Source organism: Triticum dicoccoides, chromosome 3A, assembly GCF_002162155.2.
Source record: "Triticum dicoccoides isolate Atlit2015 ecotype Zavitan chromosome 3A, WEW_v2.0, whole genome shotgun sequence".
Taxonomy (NCBI): Eukaryota; Viridiplantae; Streptophyta; class Magnoliopsida; order Poales; family Poaceae; genus Triticum; species Triticum dicoccoides.
In genome coordinates, this window is record NC_041384.1 from 227652920 (window position 1) to 227663537 (window position 10618).

Consider the following 10618-nt stretch of genomic DNA (forward strand, 5'->3'; position numbering starts at 1 on the left):
GTCCAACAAATCATTGTCTTCAGCGAGTCACTGGTTTCATCTTCCCTTCCCTTTACTTACTGTTACTCCTTGTGAAGTCATTGTATGTTCGCACTATCTTTTGTCTTCATTGAGTGACTGCGTGTTCTGTGTGGCTTCACAATATCTTCCTACCTGATCCTTACTACATTGCTGCTATTAGTCACTGTGCTTTCACTCTATTGAATACTTGACTATGGCTTGCCTAGTGTAGTCTACCTTCTGCTGCAGTGTAATAGGTTTATTTCTATCGTTTGTCTTCATAACTTCCACGTTTTGAAGACTTTCATAAAAATCGCCTATTCACCCCCCTCTAGTCGATATAACGCACTTTCAACGACTCCGAATCCTGATCCGCCACCACCATCTCCACCTCCGGAGGCATGGCAAGCTGTGATGGCCGCTACCAATGCAAACACGCAGCTGATCATGCAAATTCTGCAAGAGCGCAACCAAGGCCATGGCAACAATCAGAATCAGTTTGCTACACTCAACCAGTTCCTCGCTAACCAGCCAAAGACTTTCAGCAACTGAGTCGAGGCCTCAGGTCGAGGTATTTGTGCAAATAGATATAATAGTTGCAGAAACTACCCAAATCTAAAAGTAAATTACAATAATAATAATAATTCTAAATATGGGATTTCACACCTGGCGAATCTTTCACTCTACCTCCTCTGACTAAGACTATAGAATGTTCCTGCGAATTATGACCTTCGCCTGGAATGTGACCAATGTCCTAGACTACAAGTTCGACAAACTTCCGGCTTGGGTCAGGATACAAAGTTACCCGGGATGGGCTTGCCATACCAAAAACGATTTACTCTTTTTATGGGCGCTTTCCACTAGGCTCTCGTTAAGGAATCAACCCAAACAAGACCGATATTCCCGCAAGAATTGCTACGCTGCCTGCAGTGAAATTGCAAGAATCACTTTATACGCTATTTCGAAATCGAATGAATTGAGCAACTGTATTTCCCCCGGTTGATACTCGAATGAATATATCGCCGGTAGATACTTGCTTTTCTAATGAGGTAGACACTTTTGCATGTTAAGGTTTCCACTTCAAACCATCCAGATTTACACTTCAATTTCTCGTTGTTGACACGGTTTACACTTGGGAAACCAAGAGAAGGCTTCGCCTTTTCTTATCTTCTTCCCGGCACAAAAAGAGGGATTAGCATTATTGACCCCATGAGAAAGCACTAACACCTTCCTCATCGGGGCTCCGCGCACTGGGAAAAGGCTTCCGCGACAGGAAACCGGCTCCGGTCTAAATTAAATCAACCTAAGTGAAATGGAGTCTCTATCGTTCCACTGCAAGAGTTAACTATGAAACTTCGTTTAAAATGATGTGGTAGAAAGCAACGTGCGACTTGAAGGACATGATCGATTGTGGATTTTGCTATCCATCATTTGTCGTAGAAGCAGTAGCTTCCCCCGACAATATACAATACAACAGTAGCGACCATGAATAAAAAAGCCCCTTGTTTAACGAGTTCGCTGCTTTTCCCAGGCCGGAGAAGGGCAACTACTTATTGATTGATCGCCTTTCTTTGATATGTGTTCAATTTAGTACAATACAAACTAAAACTAGATCAAAGCGGAAGGGCCACTCACTATAGAAGCTATAACTAGAAAAGCCCTAGCCAATAGTTTAGTAGTCGGCCAAACCCCCATGCTCATGACATGTTCTTGATGCCAGGCCGAGACAGAAACCCAACTAGTGAAATAGAACGGATCTCTCTAATAAACTGAGGTTCTTCTCTTCGGGTTGCTGGTATCCTTATATGGATCCGTCTTGTCTCCTCGGCTCGAGAGCAGAGGCGAATAATAGGCTTGTCACTCTGCGAATTGAGCTAGTTCCAATTTGGATTTGCCAGCTACTTGTTTCATGGCTTTAATTTGAGCCGTGGATCCTACTCTGGAAACAGAAATACCCACTGCTTTACCCAGATGCATACTCCTCAGAGATTTCTAAAGAGTTGGTGGTTTGAAACCTTTGTCCAAAGAGGAACAAGAGAAGATAAAGGATACCTAGGTGGCAATGGGTCTTTATTAAACAGGATTCGGATCCTTCTGATCGGGAAGTAAACTACAGCCAATCAGTAGGCAATTCTGGTGGACATGAATACCTTTGCCAGGAGAATCCAAACCTGCCTAATAGCCTATGAATGTGGAATCCCGTTCATATTCTTCCTCAAAGCCATATTTGCCTTTATCTGATTTCAACCTATTGATCTTTACTGTTCCGCCTCTGACCCGGCCCTTACCTCTTTCTTGACTCTGTTTTTCGCAGGGGCATCGAATTCTTTGACAAAAGAAACGCCAGTTTCAAAAGGAATGGCACCGAAAGGTGTCAGATGATGAGACCAGGATTCCTTGTGTAATTTCATCCATCTCTTAGTTTTTTTTGAATCATTGAGTTCATCACTCAACGTAGTCTAGCAGTTCAGTTCGACTCTATTTGAGTAATCTTGCAATGCGGCATGAATTGGATGACTTAATAGTTTTCTGCGGTTTAGTACTAACATGCCTGTGTGGTGAACTAACTACCTTGGGAAGCAACAAATATGCCCCCAATCATGCTGCCTATGTGAACAAATTCTAAAACTTTGCATAAGCCTGCCCTCAAGGAAAAACTCGAATCACTGCTGACGCGGGACTTGCTTTCGCACAGGAGTGATGGGCACATGCTTCTCCGTACTGATTCGTATGGAATTAGCCTGACCCAGCGATCAAATTCTTGGTGGGAATCATCAACTTTATAATGTTTTAATAATGGCTGCTGCGCCCGCCCACTGAGCAGTAGGTTCGGCATCTACTACAAAAGAGAGAATCCACTTCAGATAACCACGTCTCTGCTAGGCAGCGTGTGGAATGGCCGAGAGCGGACCAAATGGATATATAATCCAAGCCGAGAGTGGAGTTACGTGAACAGCTGGAGAGTCGTACAATGCATTGGTGGGATGAAGGTGCTAGCTTGGCTGAGATAGGAAGTTTCGATGTGTATGTAGGGCTCCTAGTCTAGGCGGCGCCTTCGTGGAGCCAAATCGAAGGAAGAGCAAAAGGGCGAGGCCACACCCGGCTTCGAATAGGAGGGGGGCTTAGCTCTAGATCCCGCCTGCTTGCAGAAATGAATGGATCAGAAAGGGGGCTGGGTACTATTTCCGGGCCGGGCAGGAGGTGAAGGCCAGAAGAAGAAGAGAAGTGCGCCTTCCCGGTAAGGAAGAGGATAAAAAGGTGATGTCATCTATCTCGACCTGTTTCAGTCAACCAGGAAAGATCATGACAATTAGACCAATTTGAGATTGGATCAGTGTCATCTATCTCCCCCATATAGTGAGAATTTCCGAGCAATTGGAAGCCGCTTTCGATGACGAGGCCTTCGAGGTGGCTATACGCGAAAAAAGCTCGCTTTCTACTGAGGCGTGTTCTCTCCTAAACTGTTCCAAAATGTTATTTGTTCCATAGGAAGATTCCAAAAGCACATTGATGCCGAAAGAATCTTCGGACTTTTCCCAGAATGAGAATACGGCCGAGGACGAATAGCGGCGCCTAGCTTTAGTTTCCACACGACACGCGAAGCGCGTGAAGAAGAGCGATGCCCGTGAAATTGAGAGTTTTTATTAGCAGTACTATGAGAACTACGTTCTTTTTTTGATTATGCCCCGTATCTCTCTAAGCCTATTTGATCTATTTGCTATATCCAAGTTCGAGTGTGAAGTTTGCTCCGGTTGAAGTGTAGGGCTTCCTAATTCCTGCTTCGTCCTCCTATGAATGCACTAGTATAGAAGGTTGGCCTGTACGTTGATCGAATCTTCTTTCGCATCCAGAAGAGAGGCGGGTTCTGAATTGTGTTCTCAGTGCAAAGGGAGTCTTTGAGAAGGTTTCGTTTTTCTGAAGAGAGAGAAGATCAGTAGAGCAGTCCGACAGCTGTTCGAGCTGGATGCAGTCGCAGTAAAGAATCATCAACAAGGGCGTTCTAGTGCGTTGTAGATTCTTATCCAAGACTTCCAATAAAATATAATATCTGGGATTACCAATCAGCAAAGACAAGATCTCTTCTAATGATTTTTTTCATTAAAAGGTCACTGGTAAATAGCGCAATACTTCTTCGTGAATCTCCGCTATTTGAATATTGAACATCATAACCACGAATAGGAATGAAACGGCAATAGCTCCTATATGAACTACTGGGGAGTACGGTCGCAAGACCGAAACTCAAAGGAATTGATGGGGGCCTGCACAAGCGGTGGAGCATGTGGTTTAATTCGATACAACGCGCAAAACCTTACCAGCCCTTGACATATGAACAACAAAACCTGTCCTTAACAGGATGGTACTAACTTTCATACAGGTGCTGCATGGCTGTCGTCAGCTCGTGTCGTGAGATGTTTGGTCAAGTCCTGCCACACACAAAAGAAGTCGGTGGAAGGTATGGAATTTCTCGGCTGAAGGTCAAAAAGAAAGCAATCGCCGTCGAGCAGAGACGAAAGTCGGCCTTAGTGATCCGACGGTGCCGAGTGGAAGGGCCGTCGCTCAACGGATAAAAGTTACTCTAGGGATAACAGGCTGATCTTCCCCAAGAGTCCACATCGACGGGAAGGTTTGGCAAGCATGCTCTTACTTCGTCTTTCCCTTAATAAGTCATCAAATTTGGTGCTTCCTCATGAAATATGATTGAGATCACACGTAGTACTAACCGCAAGCAGCAGATCACACTACTGCTTGTTGATTCAATCTATCACGCTTACCACAAAACCGGCCACAAAATTAGAAGGTACCAGGGCCTGCATCCACCAAGAACATTTCTTCCCTTAAGCGTAAGCGTAAAACTGAAGATTGTGAGGCGTTTCCACTACATAATAAGAAACTAGATCAATCAAATACATCAGCATTCCAAAATACTACCCGCTAACGCCCTCACTCTTTGACTTAGAGGTCTTAGCCCCACCTTTACTTATATCTTAGACTTATACTCTTCCTTTGGAATATTCCATTCTTGTAGCAGCCACCGCTTCGGATCCTGCTCCTCTGCAATTTCTGAGAAAATAGAGTAAAGTAACCATACGTTCTGTTTGCATAACGTGTATACGCCACGCCATACAATCGAAATAGAAACATGGGACGATTCCAGAATTTTGAATAGATCCGTGGGGATGAGAGAAGTTGTTGTTGAGAAATATGAAATTGGAAAGGAAGTCAAACTCCCTATGGAACCTGTGATCGGTTGTACCTGTACTTTAGTGATAGGAAGACGTGTTTCCATAACGAACAAGATACGGGTAGAGAAGGGGAAGTTAGCAAAGTTAGACAAGATAACTATGGATGACCATCTTCCAATTTCCAATCTATATCTTTCAGTGGGTAAGTAAGGGGAATAAGCAAGAACGGTGGAAAGCTTAAGAAAGTGCTAGTTCCTTTGCTGCGAATGGGTGGAATTGGTATCCCCAAAAGGTTGTTCTCTTAAAACCTCGCAGGTATTTGGATACGAGGTAGTAGCGGGGTCTAGTCGAAGCGGTGCGCAAAGTGTACAAAGGCGAGTCTCACGGGCAGCGGCACGTGAGGGGTCTCCTGAACTTCATGGAAGACGCAGTTAGGGAGTTGGAAGATGCACTTTGGACTCCTACACCAGTAAGAATGGAACTGGAATAAAAAGTCAGGGTAGCTAGTCACTCCGTTACTGAGGAAAGAGAGGATGGCATTTCCATAAGTAGACTCTCCTTCTTACTGAATCCTTATCCTGCCCTCTCTACTCGGGAACGCTGATGATTCGCTCATGGACATATGCAAGCATTTCGAGTGCAGTAACGTCAAGCCTGAGGACTTTGTCAAGTTCGCCTCCTTCCAACTCAAAGACCAAGCTGCAGAATGGTTTCAGCAGTACAAAGATTCCAGAGGAGGCCGTGTGATTACCTGGGATGAATTCTGTCAAGACTTCAGAGCTCATCATATTCCTCAGAGTGTGGTTGAAAGCAAGCGTGAGGAATTCCGCAACCTGAAGCAAGGCACTATGTCTGTTTACCAGTATAACATCATGTTTCAGAAGCTCGCCCGTTTCGCTAAGCAAGATGTCCCTGACGAGAAGAGCATGATATACCAGTTCAGGGGTGGTCTCAGAGAAGAACTCCAGCTAGCTCTCGTCCTCTTTGAGCCCAAGAAGTACGATGAGTTTTACAACCTGGCAATGAAGCAAGAGGCTGCCCAACTGAAGTGTGATGCTTCCAAGAAGCGAGTCAAAGATGCAACTCCTTCTTCCTCTACTCAAGTGGCTAAGCGGCAAAAGTATTGGCTGCCTCCTCCTCCATTCTGTCAGCCTTATCAGTAGAAGAGCAAAGGTGGCAATGGATCTTCCCACCCACCCAACCCAGGCTTTCAGAACAAGACTTCATCTCAAGCTCCAAGATCAAGTGCTCCGTATCACCGTCCGCTCTCGGAGGTCACGTGCAACAAGTGCCAACAGAAGGGTCACTATGCCAATAAATGCTTCAATCAGAGGCGTCTCCCTCCTCCCCCTCCTGTGAGATCTGCCAGCACCGTAGTGGTCAAGCATAATCCCAAGCACGCCAAGGTCAACTTGTTGAACGCAGCTCAGGCAGAGGACTCGTCAGATGTGATCATGGGTAACCTTCCTGTTAACGATATTCCTGCAAGAGTTCTTTTTGATACTGGTGCATCGCATTGTTTCATCTCAAGACCTTTTGCATGTAAGCATGATTTTGTTACTCAAGTGTTGCCGAAACCTTTGGCTATTGTCTCTCCGGCCCGTCAAATGACTTCTCAAGTATGCGTTCCGGATGTTCCAATCACGTTGGGTGACTATAAGTTCTTGTCTTCTCCTAATGTTCTTGGTGACTCGGATATTGATCTTATTCTCGGAATGGATTGGCTTCCTAAGCACAAGGCTCAGCTTGATTGTGCTGCCAGGCAGATTCAATTGACTCATTTGTCTGAGGATGTAATTGTCTTTGCCGCAAGGGATGATACCATTCGTCTGTTTTCTCTCAATGAGAAGGGTGAGCTAGATGCCATCTCTCAAATTCTAGTCGTTTGCGAATATCAAGACGTCTTTACAAAAGAGCTTCCAGGAATGCCTCCGCACCGGCCAGTTGAATTTGTCATCGATCTTGAGCCTGGCATGGAACCTGTTTGCAAACGTCCTTACAAGCTTGGACCTAAAGAGTTGAAGGAGTTGAAGAAGCAACTCGATGAACAAGAGCGTATGGGTCTCATCCGACCTAGTTCTTCTCTATGGGGTTGTGGAGTTCTTTTTGTGAAGAAGAAGGATGGAACGGACCGACTTTGTGTTGACTACCATCCATTGAACAAGAAGACCATAAAGAACAAGTACCCACTTCCCAACATCAATGAGCTATTTGAACAACTCAAAGGTGCTCAAGTATTCTCCAAGCTTGATCTCCGTATGGGCTATCACCAGATTCGCATTTGTGAGCAAGATATCCCTAAGACAGCATTCAGAACAAGCTATGGTTCATATGAATACACTGACATGTCTTTCGGCCTCGTCAACGCTCCGCCAACTTTCTCTCGCATGATGAACTTCATCTTCAACCCCTACACAAATGACTTCGTCTTGGTCTACCTCGATGACATTTTGGTCTTTTCCAAGAACAAGGAAGATCATGCCAAGCACTTGCGTTTGGTGCTGGATAAGCTCAGAGAACATAAGTTCTATGCCAAGTTTTCTAAGTGCGAGTTTTGCCCCGATGAGGTTCTCTACCTTGGGCATATCATCTCTGCCAAGGGCATAGCGGTGAATCCTGAGAAGGTGTCTGCAATTGCGAATTGGGAACCACCTCAGAACGTGAAGCAACTCCGCATCTTCCTTGGTCTCGCAAGCTATTGTAGAAGGTTCGTTGAGAACTTTTCAAAGATCGCGAAGCCTCTTTCCAACCTTCTCTAGAAGCACGTCAAGTACGTTTGGTCTCCTGAATGTGACATCGCTTTCAACACCCTAAAATAGAAATTAGTCACTGCTCCAGTTCTGACTCCTCCTGATGAATCCAAACCGTTTGAGGTCTTCTGTGATGCCTCTCTTCAAGGTCTTGGTGCAGTGTTGATGCAAGAGAAGATAGTTGTGGCCTATACTTCTCGCCAGTTGAAGTCCAACGAAAAGAACTACCCCACTCATGACCTCGAGTTGGCGGCAGTTGTGCATGCTCTTTTGACTTGGAGACATCTCTTATTGGGACGAAAAGTGGACATCTTCACTGACCACAAGAGTCTCAAGTACATCTTCACTCAGCCTAATCTCAACCTCAGGCAGACTCGTTGGGTCGAAATGATTCAAGAGTATAATCCGAGTATCAAATATACTCCAGGCAAGGCCAATGTAATTGCTGATGCATTGAGCAGGAAGGCTTACTGCAACAGTCTGATTATTAAGCCTTACCAACCCGAGCTTTGTGAAGCTTTCCGCAAACTCAACCTTCAAGTTGTTCCTCAAGGTTTCCTCGCCAACCTCCAAGTCTCTCCTACTTCGGAAGATCAGATTTGCGAGGCTCAACTTCTTGTTGCTATGGTGAAGAAGGTGAAGATTGGGATTGCCAAGAGTCAGCCCAAGTACAAGTGCTATCGTCTTGATGACAAGGATACCCTATTCTTCGAGGATCGCATTGTTGTGCCTAAAGGTGACCTTCGTAAAGTCATCATGAACGGGGCTCACAATTCACTCCTCTCTATCCACCCTGGAAGTACAAAGATGTACCAGGACCTCAAGCAGTCGTATTGGTGGACTCGAATGAAGCGCGAGATCGCTCAGTTCATGAATGAATGTGATGTCTGCAGAAGAGTGAAGGCAAAACACCAACGACCAGCTGGTCTCCTCCAACCTCTTCCCATTATAGAATGGAAGTTTGACCACATTGAGATGGACTTCGTGACTGGATTTCCAAAGTCCAAGCGTCGCAATGATGCTATATTCGTTGTCATCGACAAACTCACTAAAGTGGCTCATTTCCTTCCTATCAAAGAGTCTATCACAGTAGCTCAATTGGCAGAGCTACATACCTCTCGGATTGTCTCTCTGCACGTCATTCCATAGTTGATTTCTTCAGATCGTGGCAGCATCTTTACCTCCAAGTCTTGGGATTCTTTTTAGAAGGCCATGGGCACCAACATCCGTTTCAGCACAGCTTTTCATCCCCAAACTAGTGGCCAAGTCGAGCGTGTCAATCAGATTCTTGAAGATATGCTCAGGGCTTGCGTTATCTCTTTCGGCATGAAGTGGGAAGATTGTCTTCCATATGCTGAGTTTTCCTACAACAACAGCTTCCAAGCGAGTTCGGGCAAGGCCCCATTTGAAATTCTCTATGGCAGGAAGTGTCGTACTCCTCTCAACTGGTTAGAGACTGGTGAACGTCAACTTCTTGGCAATGACTTGATCACAGAGGCAGAAGAGATGTGCAAAGTCATTTGTGATAACCTCAAAGCTACGCAATCGCGCCAAAAGAGCTACTATGATAGTAAGCATCGTGATTTGGCTTTCGAGATCGGAGACCATGTTTACCTCCGCATCTCTCCAATGAAAGGTACTCGTCGCTTCGGTATCAAAGGGAAGCTTGCCCCTAGATACGTGGGTCCTTTCAAGATCGTCAGCAAAAGAGGCGATCTCGCCTATCAACTTGAGCTTCCCTCCAACTTTGCAAACGTGCACGAGGTTTCTCAACTCCGCAAGTGCTTCAAGACCCCTGACCGCACTGTCAACTTCGAAGACATTGATCTCCAAGAAGACCTTTCTTATCATGAGCACCCAGTTGCTATTCTTGAAGAAACTGAGTGCAAGACTCACAACAAGTCAATCAAATTCCTCAAAGTCAAGTGGTCACATCATTCTGACCGTGAAGCCACCTGGGAACGCGAGGATCACCTCCGTTCTGAGTACCCGGAGTTTTTCCAGTCCTAGATCTCGGGACGAGATCTTTTCATAGTGGTGGAGTGTTGTAACACCCCGGATGTAATTTACCTTAATTGTATCCCAACTCTTGCCGCTTCTGGCACTAAGTTATGTTATTTCCTCGTTGTCGGGTTTTTGTCTCCGTGTGTTTTGTATGTGTCTTGCATCTCATATCATGTCATCATGTGCATTGCATTTGCATACGTGTTCGTCTCATGCATTCGAGCATTTTCCCCGTTGTCCGTTTTGCATTCCGGCGCTCCTATGTCCTCCGGTGGTCCTTTCTACCTCTTTTCGTGTGCGGGTGTTAAACATTTTCGGATAGGACCGAGACTTGCCATGTGGCCTTGGTTTACTACCGGTAGACCGCCTGTCAAGTTTCGTGCCATTTGGACTTCATTTGATACTCCAATGGTTAACCGAGGGACCGAAAAGGCCTCGTGTGTGTTGCAGCCCAACACCTCTCCAAATTGGCCCAAAAACCCACCTAAACCCCTTCCATCATCTAGATCGTTCGATCGCGATCGCGTGGCCGAAAACCACACCTCATTTGGAGCTTCCTAGCTCCCTCTACCTATAAAACTAGCCCCTCCTCCGAAATCCCGGGTCTCCTCTCCCCCTAACCCTAGATTTTCTCCTCGCGCCGCGCCGGACGTGTCCGTCTGCGCCGGACACCTCCCCGCC